The sequence below is a fragment of the Canis lupus genome, chromosome 1 (genome assembly GCF_048164855.1).
Source record: "Canis lupus baileyi chromosome 1, mCanLup2.hap1, whole genome shotgun sequence".
Classification (NCBI taxonomy): domain Eukaryota; kingdom Metazoa; phylum Chordata; class Mammalia; order Carnivora; family Canidae; genus Canis; species Canis lupus.
In genome coordinates this window covers 67123011-67140602 of record NC_132838.1, presented here as the reverse complement: position 1 = coordinate 67140602, position 17592 = coordinate 67123011, and the positions used below count along the sequence as shown (strand labels likewise).

The window sequence follows — 17592 nt, the reverse complement described above, 5'->3', positions numbered from 1 at the left end:
AAAAAAAAGGAATGAAAAACAGTAAAAATAGCTTAAGCAGTTTATGGAACAACATCAAGTAGACTAACATTTGCATTATGGCTCCTAGAAGGACAAGAAAGAGAAATGGACAAAAAACCTATTTGAAGAAATCATGGCTGAAACTTAACCTAAGGGTAAGAAGAGACATCCAGATCCAGGAATCCCAGAGAGTTTCAAATAAGAGGAAACTAAAGAGATCTACACCAAGATACATTATAATTAAAATGTCAAAATTTAAAGACAAGAAAAGAATCTTAAAAGCAGCAAGACCAAAATAAACTTTTAAAAAATATATTATACTTATTCATTTGAGGGAAAAAGAGAGCACACAAGTTGGCCAAGGGACAGAGGAAGAGGGAGAGGGAGAGGGAGAAACAGACTCCACCCTGAGCAGGAAGCCTGATGTAGGGCTCGATCCCAGGACTCTGAGATCATGACCAGAGCCAAAGGCAGATGCTTCACCCCCAGCACTCAAAAGCAACTTTTTTTATTGAAGCGTAGTTGACACACAATGTTACATTAGTTTCAGACGTACAACATAGTGATTATGCTAGAGAAAAACAAGAGAACCCCCCATAAGAGTAACAGCAGATTTTGCAGCAGAAACTTTGTAGGCCATAAGAAAGTGGAATTGCATATTTAAAATACTGAAAGAAAAAAAATCCAACTAAGAATACCCTACCTGCCAAAGCTCTCATTCAGGTTTTTTGTTTTTTTTTTTGTCTTTGATCAAGTCTTTATTTAAAAGTAGCTGTTCAAAATGATTTGACTTTTATGGAATAAATAAATATAAGTTTTTAGGCAGCAGGCTTCTTCTCTTCCATGGTGGGGTTCTTTTCTGCAGATTTGTTGTCAGCTGCTGGTTTCTTGGTAGCTGCAGCTTTTTTTTCCTACCAAAGGTTTCTTCGGTTTTTTCACACTAACAGCCTTCTTTCCTTTCTTCCCTACCATGGGCTTCTTGCCTGGAACCCCCTTCTCATCTGATTTGGTTTCTAAGGTTGCTGCCACCTTATCCATCCAGAGTTTGTGATTCTTGGCCTGTCAAAGAATGGTGTTCCAGTTCATGGTCCTTGCATATGGGTTTAGCTTCAACATGATTCTTCAGTTCTTCTTTAGGATTCTTCTTCAGGACTCTGCGATGAATCTTCTTGCATGGTGCTCGGAGGTTCTCTTTGGATCTCTGGGCTTCTCAAGATTCTGCTAAGGTCTGTAGTAAGCATCTTATGCATGGGAAGTTGTAGTTACTCTTGAGGGAGGCAGCCTTATGCCAAATGCCATACAGCTCATCTAACTTGCAGAAAGCACTTTCAGTCCAAATGCAGAAACGTCCCACAAGCCCACCAGGAGCAAGTTTCAGAATGTTCAGTTTGCTTACATTAAGTAAAGTAATTCCAGGGATGTTTCTGAAGGCCTTGATGATCTGTTGTCTTCACTATAGATGATGCAAGGTCCCCTGCCCTGGATATGACAATGGTTTCTCATTTTGCCCTTGCCAGCTCTCATTCGCTGAGAGGCATAGACCTTTTTGATATCATTCTAGGCTTTAAGTTTCTTAAGAAGCAAAACAGCCTCCTGGGTCTTCTTGTAGCCTTCAACTTTATCTTCAACCACCAAAGGAAGCTCAGGAACTTCCTCAATACAATGACCTTTAGACAGGACCAGTGCTGGTAAGGCTGAAGCAGCCAGGGCAGAGCAGATGGCAAATCGCTTTTGTGTTGTGTTCACTCTGCGATGCCAACAACACCAGGTTTTGGTTGATGCAAACATGCAGCCTCCATGACACATATTTCCAAAACCACCCTGACCAGAACGGTGAGTCCCACTGCCTTGAACTCTGGGAATTCGAGCCATGGCTCTGCCAGTACCAAGACTCAGCACCGGTTTGATGACCTGCTACTTCACTGACAGCATATGGCTGGCTGTTGTTCTTGCACAAGTTGGTGTGAACAAAGTTCACCATATCAAGTTGAATGGGAGCCTTAAACACAGCAGGCAAAGTAATATTTTTGCCAGATGATTCCCCCCTTTTCAGAGTACACAGATATCAATGGGTGAGCATATGCCATCATGGGGAAAGGAGAGGGTCACACTCCTCTCATTCAGAATTGAAGTAAACAGAAAGAGTTTTCTAGATAAGCAACCACTGAAGGAGTTCATCACCACTAAACCAACCTTATAAGAAATATTAAAAGGGCTTTTTTTTTTAAGTTGAAAGGAAAGGGTGCTAATTAGTAATGAGAAAAAATATTAAAGAATAAATCTCAATACAAAGGTAAATATATGATGAAAGTAGCAGATTAATCACTTTTAAAGCTGCCATGAACGCTGAGGGACAAAAGTAGCAAAAATATCTATGATAACAATAGTAATTAGCAAAGATACACAAAATAAAAAAGATGCAAAATGTGACATCAAAAACATAAAGCATGGAGGGAGAGTAAAAAAGTTGAGCATTGGAATGAGATCGAACTTGAGTTTCAATCAACTTAAAATAAACTATTCTAGATATAAGTTGTTACATGTAAGCCTCATGGTAGCCACGAAACAAAAACCTAAATACCAAAAGATAAAGAATAAGGAATCAAAGCATCATTAATCATCAGGAAAATGCAAATAGAGACAAGAGATCATCCCACATCTGTGAGAATGGCCATGCTCAAAAAGACAAAAAATAACAAATGTTAACAAAGATGTGGGGAAAAAGGAATCTTCATGCACTATTGGTAGGAATATGAATTGGTGCAGCCTCTTTGGAAAATTGTGTGGAATTGCTTTTAAAAATTAAACACAGAACCACCATATAATTCAACATTTCTACCTGTGGGCATTTATTTGAGGAAAATGAAAACATTAGCTTAAAAAGATATACGTACCCCATGTTCACTACAACAGTATTTATAATAGCAAAGGTATAAAAGTAACCTATTTTTCCATCAATGGGTGAGTGGAAAAACAAATTGTATCACAACAGAAACACACTAGAACATTCACCCATAAAAAAGAATGAACTCTTGTCATTTGGAACAACATGGATGGACCTCAAAAGATTATGCTAAGTGAAGTACATCAGTAAAAGAAATGCAAATACTGTATGATGTCTCTTATATGTAGAATCTAAAACAAACAAAAAAGAACAATGTCACAGATAAAAAGAATGGATGGTCCTTGCCAGAGGCAGGGGTTTCAAGAGTGGGGGGTGGATGGAAGAAACAACTGAAGGGGTTATTAAATGTTAAAAAAATAAAAAATAAAGTGGACTAGAGGAGAAAAATAAAACACATACTTGGGCTAGGATTTAATTTCCTATCAATATTGAATTAACAATTACCCATTCTGCCTTTTTCCCTCTCCCAGTAGCTAATGGACCACAATCATAAGCCATAAATGATAGGGAAGGCACTTTGAAATGAGCAAGGGTTTTACATTTTAGAACAGGAAGTGACATGAAATATCATATAACCCAAAACACATTTTATGAAACCAAAGTACAATCCAGAGATGTGATTTGCCCCAAATCACATGTTGGGTTAGAAATGGAATTAGTAGAAAGTTTAGACATAAGCAGCAGAGGGCCTAGGGGTGTGAGATGGGGCCAGCCTTGGTGGAGGACCACACCTACCGGTCAGAAGCCCACCTCAGCATTTGCCTAGGCTATGGTCACCAACATCCTGATAACCAGGATGTAGGAACCATAGGGACTTTCTAGATGGATATGCATGGAAAGAACCTTCTGGTGTCCTGAGGTGACCTCTTGACATTAACACATAATTGCCATACCATTTACATTACCATTTGCCCTCCTCCCCTGGGCTTTTCCAGAGGATCATGGAAAAATGTCAGGCTAGCATGTGGGCCCTGGAAAAAGGAATCCTCTGTCAATCATAAAAGGAAGGAACCTGAGAAACCTTCCCCCGCCTCCCATCAAGGGTCTATATAGGCCTGGAAAACAAAAGCAGACAGTGTGGTTACCACCTGCAGGGCTGCCCGCTATCCATTTCTGAGAATCTACTTCCACTTCAGTCCATAAAGCCTCTTTGCTGTTTCAGTGTCACCATTTGTCAACTGAATTCTGTCCTTCAAGAAGACAAGAGATAAGGACTCAACTCAACCCTGTAAGAGAACCATGCATTAAATGCAGGTATGATAGTTTGTACCCCTAGCACACCTGCTTGCAAGACACATGTCCCACTTAAAAGCTGTAGTACATCTGTTGGGAAATCAGGCATCGATATGCACGAACCTACAGTGGCTCCCCTGGAAAATACTTGTTATTCAGAGAGACTCATAAGAGAGGACTTTCCCCCTCCAATGACTATGCAGAGTGCTGGGGTGGCTCGGTCTATTAAGCATCTACCTTCCACTTAGGTCATGATCTGAGCCCCACATCGGGCTCCCTGCTCAATAGGGAGTTTACTTCTCCCTCTCCCTCTGCTGCCCCCCTTGCTTGGAAAAAAAGGAAGAAAGAGAAAGAAAGAAAGAAAGAAAGAAAGAAAGAAAGAAAGAAAGAAAGAAAGAAAGAAAGAAAGAAAGAAAGAAAGAAAGAAAGAAAGAAAGAAAGAAAGAAAGAAAGAAAGAAAGAAAGAAAGAAAGAAAGAAAGAAAGAAAGAAGGAAGGAAGGAAGGAAGGAAGGAAGGAAGGAAGGAAGGAAGGAAGAAAGAAAGAAAGAAAGAAAGAAAGAAAGAAAGAAAGAAAGAAAAGAGAGAGAGAGAAAGAGAAAAAGAAAGAAAGAAAGAAAGAAAGAAAGAAAGAAAGAAAGAAAGAAAGAAAGAAAGAGAAAGAAAGAAAGAAAGAAAGAAAGAAAGAAAGAAAGAAAGAAAGAAAGAAAGAAAGAGAGAAAATCTTTAAAATAGAATAAAATTCACTGTTGCTTCCTAGGAAGGTTCTGTGCCAACAAAAAAGGGAACATAATTCATAGACTAATTCAAATAAAAAGCACCCTTTCAACACATGTGCTTAGTGTTTGCTTTTTTTGGAAAGAGACAACCAATTTATATTCATATTTTCACTTGGGAATCACAGCTCTTAATTAAATGTTAGTTAAGTTGAGCAGAATAGCCTTTTTTTAAAAAAAGATTGTATGTATTTGGGAGAGAGAGAGAGAGTGTGTGTGTGTGTGTGTGTGTGTGTGTGCAAACAAGCAGGAGAGGAGGCAAAGGGAGAGGGAGAAGGAGAAACAGACACCCCACTGAGCAGCCTGATGTGGGCTCGACCCCAGGACCCCAGGATCATGACCTGAGCTAAATGCAGACGCTTCACCTACTGAACCACCCAGAAGCCCCCAGAATAAAAATTTTAAGGCAAGCTATCATCGCTGATGTGCAGCAGGAGCTGAGTTTTAATGTATTATTTCCATCTGTCCTTATTACTTAGAGAAGTTTCACTTAAGTTTTGACACTTGAGATCCGGACATGATAGATTTTATTTTTTAAAAGAACCACAAGCCCTTTCGAGCTAGTTGGCTGAGCTGATTGGTTTACGTAATTTCCATTCATAATCAAAAGAAATATTTGGTGACAGTACAAGAGAAAATCAGGAAAGAGTGACTTCAAGCAATTTCTGCAAGACATGATTCTGATGAATTAACTTGGTAAATGGCAAACCAACCAGCAGTTCACCAGCCCATGTGGAGAGTCAATGGAGAGTTTTCAGAAAGATCTGAAAAGATGGTTGAGCTCCAAGGGGCAAGGAGTGCCTGCCATCGTAACCTGAAGCAAGACCTGTGATGAGTGGGGAGGGGAAAGGGAGTTCTCAACCTTGCCCTGCTGTGGCCTTCAGAAATGCATGGAAGCTGGTCATCAGGGTGTCACTCCTCTCTTGCACTTGGCCCAGATGGTACACTGGAAAGTGATCCCAACAGCAAATATTATACTTTATTGAAAAACAGAGTAAACCCAAATCTAGCTAATCACATTAAAATCACAAAGAATAAGTAGGATGAGACTGCACCATTGCCTACTGTTCAGCATTGTTTAGAAAGCTTTAACCAAGAAAGGATGGAAGGAAGGAAAGATGGAAGGAAGAGAAAGAAAGAAAAGAAGTGGGGGAGAAAGGAAAGAAGGAATATGAAAGAAAGAAAGGAGGGCTAAAAAGAGGAAAAATCCAATTGGGTATATGTAGAAAAAAGGAGAGTCAAATTTATTTGGCATATAGTAAAAAAAAAAAAACAACAACAACTTTCAAACCAGTTTGGCTTTTTGAATAATCAATATATTTACTTTAAGTCTAGTAACTAAAAGTTAGAGTATAGATCAGTACCTCAGAAAAATAAAAGCTACATCAAGGGCAAAAAAGAAAAAAAGAGTTCTTTAAAGAGTTAATAAAAATATGTAACTGCAGAAATACTGGGGTAAATTATTGGTGAATAACCTCAGATTACCAGAAGTCTATCAAATTATGTCACCAAGAGCAGAACCTAGTAATGGACATATATTTTTGCCATAAAAAGTTGTTAAACACGGAAGATAAATTAGAAAAATGGGACATAGAAACCCACTGAACTCCCGAATTTATTGGATGCCCTTCAAATTGAGACCCTTCTCACTCCAAGGACATGATGACTTCGGTGCTCTGCTGGCGACTGAGCAGATCCGGCCGTTCTCGAAGTCCCACTGCCAGTCTCCCCTCACACCTTTCTGGGCTTTCACGCAAATAGGGTCCTGCTATCGTCTGCCCTGAAACACCTGGCTGTGGACTTGAGGCATCTGAGCCTCTAGGATGAGAGGCCCCGTGAGCCCTGCTCCGTCAGGCCACATCGGTGAACAGCGGTGCTCAGTGTCCTCACCGGGGCAGGCTGCCTGCCGGGCTTGGGAGGTGGCCCGAGTCCCCCATCCTGCTTGGCCACCGAGCGGGGGATCCGCCAAATGCTCCTCTCCAGGCTCCCCAACTTGATAAATGCTAATTCCCGGGGAATCCCAGGAGATCTCTGTGTCGCCTCCAAATTTCTCTACAAGGAAAGGAGAGAAAAGGGGGAACTGTTGCAAGAGCTTCTGCTTTCTACCCTGCTTCTGGAACATTTTAAAAATTATGGTCAACATGAGGCATTTTAAAATGACTTATTTGGAAGCCAGATGGTTTCAATGATGTTCCAGATAGACTAATAAAATATGTCACCCCCGAATTTAGCCTAAAGAAATATGTTGATGGCTACAGGTGTATTTAGTTTTGAGGTTCCATTACAACAACAACGTTTGGGGTGCCTGGGAGACTCAGGGGTTGAGCATCTGCCCTTGGCTCAGGGCGTGACCCCGGGGTCCTGGGACCGAGTCCCACATCGGGCTCCCTGCATGGAGCCTGCTTCTCCCTCTGCCTGTGTCTCTGCCTCTCTCTCTGTGTCTCTCATGAATAAATAAAATCTTTTTAAAAACCATTAAAAAATAAAAAATAAAAACAACCATAACAACAACAACAACAGCAACTTTTAGGGGCACCTGGGGTTCAGTCAGTTAAGTGTCTGATTCTTGGTCTCAGGTCAGGTCTTAACCTCAGAGATGTAAGTTCAAGCCTCACATTGGGCTCCTCATTGGGCATGGAGCCTACTAAAAATAAGCAAAATAAAATAAAAAACATCTCGCTTCCACACAAATGTGATAAGCACTCAAAGTGTGTCTAATTTTAAATCTTCCTACTCCATCGATTGCACCCATTAGCACTTAGTTTCCCGGTGCCACTAAAAACTGCTCCCATGCTGGTGGTTGACACAGGAATTGAAAATTAAACTCATTAACTAGCTGGAGTGGAAGCTCTTTTTTTTTTAAATTAAAAAAAAAAAAAAAACCTGGGGAAAGGGCATAATAACATTTCCACATATGATCAAGACTTGTCACCTCAAGGTGAGAAAACAACGTGTTTGAGTCGCCAACTTTCTTATGACTTTTCCCCTTGGGGAGCATATCAAGATTTGAACGGCCTTGCCAAAACTCTGGGGAGTCGTGCGCATTAGCTTGGTTCCCGTCTGAGGGAGCGAGGCCTGGTGCGCTCTCTCAAGATCCGTAGAGTCTCTTGTCCGACATCTAGTGCTCCAGGAGCACAGCCAGTGATCACATGCACTATGAAGCATCATTTCTGCAACAGAAGCACAAGACTGGACTAAAAAACATGAAACGATGAACTAAATGTTATCTTCAAAATATTCAGTCACATGCTTAATAGGTTTGCATCAGCCTGTCAGGTGTCCCTTCCCTTAAAATTGTGCTGTAATAGGTAGAAATAAAAAATGCCAGAACTCTATTATTGAAAAATGCATTTATAAAAGAGACCCGCGTGGCTAGGACTGTATCAAAATTGGTGGTGGGACCAGGGTGGGCAGGTGGATCCTCGAGCAGGCGGCCTGGCGGGCCCTGCACCCCATGGTGTCTCTCGCACCCTCCTGCCAACTGCACAGCAGCCCCAGCGCCAGCTGTGGGGTAGTTGGGCGCGTCCTCAGGAAGGGCACCTGCGCGAGTCTACTCCTTCCTTCATCCTTAGGAGCAATTACTCATTTCCCAGAAACAAGGCTCGCACACCAACCTGACCGCATAGACCTTGACATACGGCTCACCTGATACTGCGGCTACCAGCAGATGCCTATTTGCTCATGAGAAAACTTATCCCAGTTTTTTGAAAATGTCAAAATCATTATCAGCACCAGCACCAGAAAGCTGGTTTCTTGAATACTGCTTGGAAAAACCTTTTAAATATATGCTGTTGTCAGGGTGTCTCAGGCGTTCAGTGGGTTGGGTGGCCGAGTCTTGGTGTGGGCTCAGGTCACAGTCTCACGGGTGGTGGGATCAAGCCCCACGTCAGGCTCCACACTCAGCCGGGGTGGCTGCTTGGGATTCTCTCCCTCTGCTTCTCCCCCCAGTCTTGTTCTCTCTCTCTCTCTCTCTCTCTCAAATTAGTGATTAAATCATAAATAAATAAATAAATAAATAAATAAATAAATAAATAAATACATGTATGCTCTTCTCTTACTGGGCCCATAAAATATGTAAATATGTGACTGTAAATATATCTCCAATTTATGATCCCTTTCTAAAGATCCCATTACGCAAAATAAAACTTCCTCAGTGATGAGCGTGAAACATGACGAGTGATGAAATGTCCTGGATTACCACTAGATGGTACTATGAAACCGAGGAAAGGCAGTCGGCTCCCCTGGATTTTACTGCTGTTCCAGGCTCTTTCCATATGGCTTCTTTCAATGATTCCAAGTCCAGTGATAATATTTATTTAATGACTTCTCCAGAAACTGATCAAATAGTATTGTACTAGCCAAGTGCCCTTAGATGAGTCAGTTGTTCCCCTTGTGCCTCATCTATGTTTGCCCATCTATGAAATGACCAGAAGACTTGGCTCTCTTGCAGGACCCTACATCGTGACCTCTTGCCCCTGGATAAATATGGCAAGGGTGAGTCTGGAACCTAAAGAGCAACTCAGAATCCCTTCCTGGGATTTTTTTTTTTTTAAAGCTAGAATTGAGAAAAGCTAGCTAGTGCTTCCCTGGTGGTGGGAGCACCAAACAGGGGAATGCAGATGCCAGAGAAGCGGTGCAGGAAGCTGACCTCAAGTACGAAAAACAACAACAACAACAACAACCCTAAAAAAACGAAAAGCAGAGAAGCAGAAACAAGAGGCCAAGATTGAGCCCTGGTAGTTAATGCTCATGTCCCCAAGCCCAGCTGTTCCTGGAGTCAGTGACAGCCCTGCTCTCCCAGAGGTTGATTAGTTATACTTCTTTAACCACATTTGACAACAAAGCGTCCCCCTGATAAATACCCCTTTTGGCCACAGATGGTTTGAATTGAGCTGTCACCACTTTGACCACCAGAATTCTTACTAATCGAGGTGGTGACTTACTCTTCCATTCAAAAGCATAGCCAAGCAGTTTCAGGCCTTACCCTACTATCTGCTCAAGTCTAACTCCCGCGGTAGGTAATGATACCTAAAGGGGGAAGAGGCAAAGAAAGAAAAAGGCAAAATAAGGAGAATAAGTTCAAAGCTCGTGATCCATAAGGATTAAGTAGAATCTTCAAGGGATGCACCTCCCTGGAAATGGGATGGATATTACTTCTCCCAGCCATTATTTCAGTCTTGCAAGACTAGATGGCTCAGCCTTTCCAGACATTGTGCTACTGGCTGTGAAGGGCATACGCCTTTATCCCATTAACTTATAGTGGTCTTAAAAAAAAAATTTTATAGTGGTCTTGGTTCCTCCCTTATGAACTCATAGATTTGACATATATTTCTGACATCCTCAAAGAAAATAGCCGAAGATGTTAGGGTTTGAGTGCAAAGCAGTTAACCAGTTTGGGTCTTTCTCTCTTATTCTATATCTCGGTGGAAAAACATAGGCTCCTGAGAAATCATATGCCAGTGTGGTCCCCAACAAGGGGAACACAGCCGGGATGGCGGGGCCAGAGAGAACCTGGGGACTCATCTCAGTTTTCTGAGTCAGACGGAGCAGGAACATACCCCACATTCACGTGGAGCATTACAGAATCACCTCTCTGCTAGTTAGCAGCCAGGTCACACTAGGGCGGTCTGATATGTGGAGGAAGAATATAAAATAAAAAAGTAAATCTTGGTTTGAAAAAGTCCGTTATGGGTGTGAAATTTTTGTTCTCATTCATTCTTCCCTACAGCTTTTCAATAAAAAAATTTTTTTTTAAAGTTATAAACCATAGTTCTTCCTCCTGAACACCAGTGTCATCTCTTCCAACTTCTCCCTTGTTGGGAGTGGGACTGTAGTTCTCTAAGGTCATAGTATCTGGGATATCCATGAGGGCTACTTCCCTCCACCCACTAGAGTTAATTCAGCTAATTCGCTTTAGTCCCATTTGAATCCATTGCTTTTTCTCCATTTCCATAACTCTTCTCCTGAACCAGACTCCAGCGACTTCAGGTTGGATCCCAGCAATCCCTCCTTTACTCTGTCTCCTTCAGATTTGTTCTCTCGGACTGTACGTAACCCCTGCTTCCTTCCTCAAGGACCCAGAGCATAACTCTATTGCTTCTCACATCAAACCAAAACTCCATTTTGGCATTTGAAACCTCCATCAATTCTCTCTTTTTTATTTATGCATTTATTTTTTATTCATTCATTCATTCCATAAATACATAAAACTTTGAGTGTTTACTCTAGTCCTCTGTCCTGGGTCCCCAAAACAGAGCAATGATAAAAACCCAAAGGTCTACCATCTCGCAGCTCTCATCCTAGAGCAGGGAGGTAGACACAGAACAAATCAATCAGCACAAAAACTGTTTGACAGAAACAAATTCGGAATGCCTGGGTGGCTGAGCGGTTGAGCGTCTGCTTTTGCCTTGGGGCATGATTCTGGAATCCTGGGATCAAGTCTCCCATCGGGCTCCCCACAGGGGAGTGAGAAGCACCCTGCAGTGCTTCTCCCTCTGCCTGTGTCTCTGCCTCTCTCTCTCTGTCTCTCGTGAATAAATTTTTTTAAAAAAAGACATTCTATGAAGAATAAAAACTAAAGCACAATAGAAAAGATAGAAATTGTTGAAAGGGCATATATTTGTATAAAGTGTCAAAATGTTGGGACTGTCAGAAGGTGGCATTTGAAAAGACCAGAGGAGATATCGAGATGAAGCCAGCTACTATTCTGGAGAAAAGCTTTCTTTTATTTTTATTTTATTTTATTTTATTTTTTAAGATTTTAGGTATCAAGGCGCCTGGTGCTCATTTGGTTAAGGGTCTGACTTTGGCTCAGGCCATGCTCTGGGGGTCCTGGAATCATCAGGCTCCCTGCTCCCTCTTCCTCTGCCCTTCACCCCCACTCGTGCTCTCTGAGTGAGAGTGACAGTGAGTGGGAGGGAGAGGGAGCAAGAGAGGGAATCTGAAGCAGACTTCACGCCCAGTGCGGAGCTCAAGGTGGAGCTGGATCGCTTGACCTGGGCCAAAACCAAAAGCTCAACCACTGAGCCACCCACGCACCACCTGGGGAAGAGCTTTCTTAAACAGAGTGGAAACAGTGCTTCAAAAATAATAAATCATAGATGTGTTTGTAGTGTTTCAGGAAGAGTAAGGAGGCTGGTGTAAAGGGAGAGTGGGAAGAGGGCAGGACAGAGAGAGCAGGGGATCCAGATCATGGAGGACCGTCCCCGCCACACACATGCCATGGGTTTTGCTCTGGGGGACTTGGCAAGCCATTTCAAGGGTCGAGCAGAGGAGTGACATGCTGACTTATAATGGAAAAGATCACTCTGGTCACCTCGTGGACATTACTCCGATGAGAAAGAACGGAGGTAGAAGCAGGGAGATCCTTTGTGGTAAATGAGGATTTCCCTTTGGGCTGCAGGGGTTAGCAGCAAGCTGTGAGCAATGGGCCTCTTTGGAATTCATGTTGCATTTAGAGCTGACAGGGTTGCCTGCTTGTTTGAGGTGTGTATGTGAGAAGAAAGAGAGGAGTCAAAGATTTTGAGCTAAGTAACTGGAAAGATGGAGTTTCTATTACTGATATTGGAGAACGGCTGAAGATACCAACTCCCCCTTAACAGAAAGATTCTCCATCTTTCACTTTGGTTCCTTCCCTACCTGTCTGTATCTCTTACTTCTTTGTTTTGATCCATCTGCCAGGCCACAGCACGCTCATTCAATGGAGGATATGTATGAAGAATTCATAATTTGCCAAATCCTAAGAAAGATACTGGAAGGATATAAAAACATGTAAGATTCCTCATGCATTTATAACCATCTATATGAGAAAAAGAATATATATATATATATTTGTGATAACATAGCAATATAATTCAAATATGTAAATGTTTATGAATAAATTACCTTTGTAAGCAAGGATTAGTAAATAGATACAGAGGTACAGCAGGGGTATAACTATGAATGAAACATGGCCCTGGTTCTCAAGACTCTTACAACATATGCTGGAAGTGCAATGAATGCTGCTACCGTTCCATACTTGGGGTATAAGAGATGTTCAGTAAGTGCTAAATGAAAAAAATGAAAAGAATAAAACATCAGGATTAAAGTGGAAAGAGATCATGTCAGCCAGGGGCAGCCAATAGATGGGTCAAGCCTGTAGATCTTTCAGGGCCAGCCTGAGTTTCCCTATCCCATGATACTCTCCCTCACGTAGAGCCTTGCCTGTGAGTCCCCTCAGCACCTGCGTAAGGGCAGCACCAGCCTAATTTGCGCTTACTCTTATGCTTTCTTAGACGTGTACATCACTTATACTCTGCAATGTAAACTTGAAAGCAGGAGCTTTATCTTCTTTAATTCCTTTGAACTTTAAAAACGCTAAATCAACATCGTGAGAAAGTTATAAAATATGCATGACTATGGGGTGCCTGGGTGGCTCAGTTGGTTGCAACTCTTGATTTTGGTCATGATGTCGGGGTTGTGATATTGAGCCCTGCGTCTGGCTCTGTGCTGGGGGACGACCCTGTTTAAGATTCCTTCTCCCTCTGCCCGCCCCCCCTAACTCACACCAGCTCATGCTCTCTCTAAAATAAATAAATAAAAAACAAACAAATAAATAAGCAAGCAAGCATTAATATTATAAAATATCTTACATTACTTTATTTTAATAATAAATTTATTTTTATTGGTGTTCAATTTACCAACATACAGAATAACACCCAGTGCTCATCCCGTCAAGTGCCCCCCTCAGTGCCCGTCACCCATTCACCCCCAACCCCCGCCTTCCTCCCCTTCCATCACCCCTAGTTCGTTTCCCAGAGTTAGGAGTCTTTATGTTCTATCTCCCTTTCTGATATTTCCCACACATTTCTTCTCCCTTCCCTAATATTCCCTTTCACTATTATTTATATTCCCCAAATGAATGAGAACATATAATGTTTGTCCTTCTCCGATTGACTTACTTCACTCAGCATAATACCCTCCAGTTCCATCCATGTCAAAGCAAATGGTGGGTATTTGTCGTTTATAATGGCTGAGGAATATTCCATTGTATACATAGACCACATCTTCTTTATCCATTCATCTTTCGATGGACACCGAGGCTCCTTCCACAGTGTGGCTATTGTGGACATTGCTGCTAGAAACATCGGGGTGCAGGTGTCCCGGTGTTTCACTGCATCTGAATCTTTGGGGTAAATCCTCAACAGTGCAATTGCTGGGTCTTGGACAGGTCTATTTTTAACTCTTTGAGGAACCTCCACACAGTTTTCCAGAGTGGCTGCACCAGTTCACATTCCCACCAACAGTGTAAGAGGGTTCCCTTTTCTCCGCATCCTCTCCAACATTTTCTTACATTACTTTAAAATGTTTTTGGAAAAGGAGTCTGTGAGGGTAAGAGGGTCCTCCCAAAAGCACAAAAAACTTCATCCTTTTGGAGAGTGTGTGTATATAGTGTGTGTGTGATCTATATATGTGGTGTGTGTATATATAATATGTATAAAGCTGCATGCTTGTGTGTGTATATATGTGTATATATGTGTGTAAATGTATATGTGCATGTGTATCTGTGTGTGTGCATATACATACATATATCTCTCAGCCCAAGATAGGAATCCACTAAACATTGACTTAGTCAAATACTTGTTCTTGAATTTTAGTTCTTAGGTATTAAATCAAGCAGTTGTAGTATTTGCATATATTTTGTACAATTTTTATGAGTTATAGGATGCATGGGGCTTTGGGGACTTTGGGGGGTGTCAACATATTTCACATTTTACTGAGCATACTTACATACACAAAATATTTGCAAATGGATTTTACAATACATAGTCTTATCACCTAGTTTACAATGAAATATGTTGTGAATATTTTCTCTTCTATGGCAACTAAAATAATTGCATTATATGGAGAAAACATAATTTATCATGCACCTTGTCGGGGAAATTAAGAATTTTTTTTCCAATGAGACTTCATTCTCTTTATAGTGCCTTGAATAAAAGAGGTGTGCTAGTCTAAAAAATTCCTTGTAAATGATAGAAACTTGTCCTTCAACTTAGCTTTTGAACTTGCATCTCTGTGCCTATCTAATCATCAACCAAGTAATCCATTTTATTTTTTCCAAGCTCTCTCTCCCATCTGCTTCCTCTTTTCTAATGGGTTGTTTCCCAGGTACTCTCACTCACACTTCCATTACTCCACCATACTGTCCCTCACCTCTAATATCTGCCTCCTCCCCTCTCATTTGCTCCCCTTACAGATGTTTCCTTTCCCTTCTTTTGAAGACACTGTCTTAACTGATTTTGTTCAACTCTACTCAATGCTGTATCACCAATTCCACATTAGCAATAGCCTTTAATAATCTGAAGATAATAATCTGAAGAACGCCTGGGTGGCTCAGGGGTTGGGCATCTCCCTTCAGCTCAGGTCGTGACCCCGGGGTCCTGGGATCAAGCCCCACACTGGGCTCCCTCCATGGAGCCTGTTTCTCCCTCTGCCTATGTCTCTGCCTCTCTCTGAGTCTCTCATGAATAAATAAATAAAATCTTTTTCAAAAATGAAGATGGATTTCAATTGTTTAAAGGAAAATATTAATAATTAACCCTTGTAAATACTCCTTTTATCAAGCACAGATTGTTGTTTTAAGTTTCTTGAAAATATTTCTGACTTAAACCATTATCACTTTGTGATAAGGATCTTAAAAATAGCAACATATGGAAACTCTATCAAGTTTGAGTCATTCTGCAAAGGTAGCATATTTTTATAAACCACTAAAACCTACTGTTACGCATGTTTTCTTCTCCTGGCAAGATGTTCTTGGTCTAAATGGAGCATTTCATTTAAAATGGTTGCCACCGGGATCCCTGGGTGGCGTAGCGGTTTGGCGCCTGCCTTTGGCCCAGGGCATGATCCTGGAGACCCGGGATCGAATCCCACGTCGGGCTCCCGGTGCATGGAGCCTGCTTCTCCCTCTGCCTGTGTCTCTGCCTCTCTCTCTCTCTCTGTGACTATCATAAATAAATAAAAAAATAATAAAAAATAAATAAAAAAATAAAAAAAATAATAAAATGGTTGCCACAACTTTATGATTTGCTCATTTTGTTCTCCAGACTTCAGAAGTATACGTTAATGTGGTGCTCGTGTGCGCGTGTGTGTGTGTGTGTGTGTGTGTGTGTGTGTGTATTTTAGATGAAATATTCTTAGGTTGCCTTAGACCATCAATGACATTCATAGTATGAAATTTTTGCCTTTTAAAGATGCTGAGATTGACAAGTCATCAAGAAATCATTGCACAATGCTGATGTTTTCACTTTGAGTGAATGTTGCCTTTAGTTGCATAAACAAGATTTGAGATCATAATAATGTAAATTGACATACAATTTTTTCTTAGACTTTTTTTTATACAAAAGAGAAAGCCCAAAAAAGGCAGCAAAGAAAAAATTCAAGTGAAGAAAATTGTTTCACACCTACATGGGCTGGCTCAAAACACATAAAATTTATCTACTTTAATGGGTAGATTCAAGGACCATAATAGTCCTCTTTGCCCTTCTTTTTAAAATTATTCATTTGTATAACAATTTTGTATTCTTCATTTCTAAGGAAATCCAAAAGGTTTTCACAGTCTTCATTTCTAAAAGACACTTAAAATAGTAAATGGAAAAACAGAATTTACAAGATCATTCAGCTATATGGCAGAGACAAAAATCAACTGATTATAGTTTTCATACATAATAATACACAATTGGAAAATATCATTGAAAATATGCTGTTTACAACTGAAACAGATATTTTGGAAGACCTGAAAGTAAAACCAAAAGAAAGTGCAAGACTATAGCAAAAAAAATAAAAATAAAATAATAATAATAATAATAATAATAATAATAATAATAATAATGAAAAGAAACACTGTAAAGGACCAATTTTAAAAAGTCAAAATCAATGGATAGATTATGTTCTTATGTAAAAAATACTCGAATATTAGAGAGATTAATTTTCTCAAGTAATTGTATAAAGTCAGATAATCAAGAAAGATTTCCAAAAAACTTGATAAACTAATTCTAAAGTTCACATGGACAAAATCGAAAGAGACAAGAAAATATTTAAATAAATGAGAGGATATGCCCCACCAGATATCAATGGTCTTGAATTCAGAGTAATTAAAATAGCATACATTAACACAGGAATAGGTCCATGAACTAAGCAGCTAGTACAGAAAAGACATCTATTATTATTGGAATTCAGAATGTTATAAACATAGTATGAGAGCTACGAGCGTGCATTCTAGAGCCAGCCTGGCTGGGGTCAGATCTGATTCTGACACCAGCTGGCTATGTTACTTTGGGAAAACGATTCAATCTCACTGAATCTTAATTTCCTAATGTGCAAAATGGGGATAATAAGAGAACTTACTTATTTTTCAAATTAAATTAGTTAATTCACATAAAACACTTGAAAGGTTAAACTTTGATAGCAACCACAGATATTGTCATCACCGTCATCATCATCATCATTGGAAGAAGACAACAATTACTATCGCAAGGCCATTTGTGAAAGAATAACCGGTTCATCCATTTACTTAAAACATGCTTAAATTACTATTTCACATCATTCATGAAAACAACTTCCAGATCTGTTTCTAACAACTAATTGTTCAAAATAAAAACAAAACAAAATCGTATTTGAAATGAAACTATGCAGGAGAATAT

General features: G+C 40.4%; 1 long non-coding RNA gene and 1 pseudogene across 1 annotated transcript; both read right to left on the bottom strand.

The window, feature by feature from the left end:
- Nucleotides 1-818: 818 nt before the first annotated feature.
- Nucleotides 819-2087, bottom strand: LOC140618505 (large ribosomal subunit protein uL4 pseudogene; annotated as a pseudogene).
- Nucleotides 2088-6558: 4471 nt separating this feature from the next.
- LOC140618476 (uncharacterized) lies at nucleotides 6559-12656 on the bottom strand. The gene is made up of 3 exons (XR_012018616.1): nucleotides 12551-12656; nucleotides 7845-8082; nucleotides 6559-6964 (listed from the first exon to the last, which is right to left on the bottom strand). It is a non-coding gene; the product is annotated as an uncharacterized lncRNA (long non-coding RNA).
- Between the last annotated feature and the right edge of the window lie 4936 nt (nucleotides 12657-17592).